Source organism: Anthonomus grandis, chromosome 8 (genome assembly GCF_022605725.1).
Source record: "Anthonomus grandis grandis chromosome 8, icAntGran1.3, whole genome shotgun sequence".
Lineage (NCBI taxonomy): Eukaryota > Metazoa > Arthropoda > Insecta > Coleoptera > Curculionidae > Anthonomus > Anthonomus grandis.
Window position 1 is genome coordinate 35,482,345 of NC_065553.1, and position 2,602 is coordinate 35,484,946.

The 2,602-nt window shown below is 30.8% G+C and overlaps 1 long non-coding RNA gene across 1 annotated transcript; it reads left to right on the forward strand.

Annotated features, from left to right (window-relative positions):
• Window positions 1–383: 383 nt before the first annotated feature.
• LOC126739386 (uncharacterized) lies at window positions 384–2,367 on the forward strand. Its single transcript, XR_007661614.1, has 4 exons — window positions 384–1,138; window positions 1,197–1,440; window positions 1,507–2,172; window positions 2,227–2,367. It is a non-coding gene; the product is annotated as an uncharacterized LOC126739386 (long non-coding RNA).
• The last annotated feature ends 235 nt before the right edge of the window (window positions 2,368–2,602 follow it).

The following is a 2,602-nucleotide window of genomic DNA, read 5'->3' on the forward strand; positions in this document are numbered from 1 at the left end:
AAAATCTCACTGAATCTTTCTGAATTCCTCACATTTCAAAAAATTACTCACCTTTTATATTACACCACTATTAATACTAATTTTTTTTTCTCAGAGTTTTACAAATGGAAAAATTCTGAAGAGAGTGATTCCACTGCTAGGTGGATTAAGGCATGTGGTACAAAAAATCAAAGAAATGGTACACCTATTTATTTTTATTGCAATAGAAGTGGAAAGAGAAGAGTACTTGATGCTGGTAAAAGAAAACGAGCCATGATTCTTCTTCTTGCTCGCTGCTTGCTCATCTGCAATTATTCTCAAACATGTGGCAGAGGGCATCAAAATAAAATATTTTAAGACTCACTATGGTCATGACAAAAAAATGGCTCACATTCCGTTATCTACAGATGATAAAAATATGATTGCTTCTCAGTTAATACAAGGTGAAAATACCTGGATTTATTGTATACAGTTTTTAATATTATGTTTTTAATAGTTCCCCACACTGAGATATTAAAAAAAATAAGACAGAGTGTTGATATTAACTTCGAAAGAATACATTTGACGACTAAGCACGATATTCACAATATCATGCAATCATATAATTTGCATGATACAGCTATAAGGCATCAAAATGACTCGCAAAGTGTAGATTTGTGGGTGACTCAAGTAAGTACAATCCAGCAATGAAAATTGCATTTTATTGTACAAAAAACAAGGAGAACATCATCCTAGCTTTTGTTTAAAAAATTAAGACTTTTTATTGGATTTAATGACTAACTGTCAAGGCGAGATGTTAAAAAAGTTTGGAAGTGGAGGTATCATATGCATGGATGCTACACATGGAACAAACCCATATGATTTTAAGCCAGTTTCAATTTTGGTGGTGGATGATTTTGGGGAAGGCTTTCCAGTAGCATACTTATTTTCAAGTAGGGAAGATTATATAGTTTTAAAATATTTTGTAACTGCTGTAAAAGAATCTGTTGGGACTATTAGGGCTACATCATTCATGAGTGATGATGCAGAACAGTATTTTGCAGCTTGAAGCTCGGTAATGGATACTGTTGAAACCAAAAAACTTTTATGCATGTGGCATGTTGACAGAGCGTGGAGATCCAAAGTAATAGCCATAAAAGACAAATCTAAACAAGCTCAAGTAAATATATTTTTAAAAAATTCACTACACAAATTTAACCACAATTTTTGTTTTGAAGGTATATAAAATGTTATGCACCTTAAGACAAGAACCAGATTTCACCAAGTTTAATGAATATTTAATAGGATTTATGAACGTATTATCAAAAGATCCAGATTTAAGAATATTTAAGGACTATTTTGAGAAAGAGTATCTACCTAGATGTTTAGTATGGGCTGCTTGTTTTCGAGTAGGAACAGGAATTAATACAAATATGTATCTTGAGTCCATGCATAAAGTTTTAAAATATATCTACTTGAAAGGTATCTTATTTTTTTATTGTTTGAAACTTGAATAAAATAAGTAATGGATATTAATGCTAATTTTAGGTGTTGCTTGTAGAAGATTGGATAAAACTGTGCATGTTCCATTACAATATGTGAAGGACAAACAATTTGAAAGAATTATCAAGTTGGAAAAAAGCAAAGTCACTACAAAAATAAGCAGGATCAACAAAAGCCATATCAATGCAATAAATTCCACAAATATGATTGTTTCTACTTGTGAAAATGGGTGGATTGTAACATCTAAAGACATATCTTGTATCCATATCTTGTGACAGAGAATAAGCTCAACGAAGGTCATACATGTAAATTGAAATGCTCCTCATGCCTATTCTGTGTTCACATGTATACATGTAATTGCATGGATTTTGTTGTAAATTATAATATGTGCAAACATATTCATAAGATATGCATGAATATGCCAGGACAAAGCACATTTGTAGATGAAAACCGTAATGAAGAACTAACATATCATAAATCATCATTAAAAAATCCAAACATAAGTAACATTGACAATAAAATTAGAGAGAATATTAATTATCTTCAATGTTTTGACTGGAGGAATATCACAGATCCCCAAATAAAAAATAAAATAAACAGTTTTCTTCTATCTGCTGTAAAACTAGCTGATATAAAAAGTGACGCAAGATTTACCTTATCTCCAAAAAATATAGCCGGTCCAGCGAATAAAAAAATTGTAGCTCAGAATCGGTAAGTTTAATTAAACCCGCAGTTTGTCTGTAAATTGGTAAACAAATGTTTTAGATTTTTTTCTACAATAAAAAAGAAGACAAAGAAGACATCTACTCCTCGACTGGCGAAACCAAACCTACAGGAGAAAAAAGATATACAGGCGCAGTTGGAAAACATTTTATAAGAGTGTTGGATATATATTTTTTTTAATATAATACATGATATAAATGTAATTAGTGGTCATTATTTTATCAAGCGCATAGTAATTCTCTTTTTAAAATGTTAATTTATGAAGCATTGATCCTCAATCAACGCTTGAAAGTATTTTTTTTATTCCCAACCATATGCTCTTAAAATATTTGTATCTACTGGATTTTAAAACACCCCGTATAGGTATACAGTGCGTGTATACTGACCACTGTATAAACAATATTCTACATAATATTGC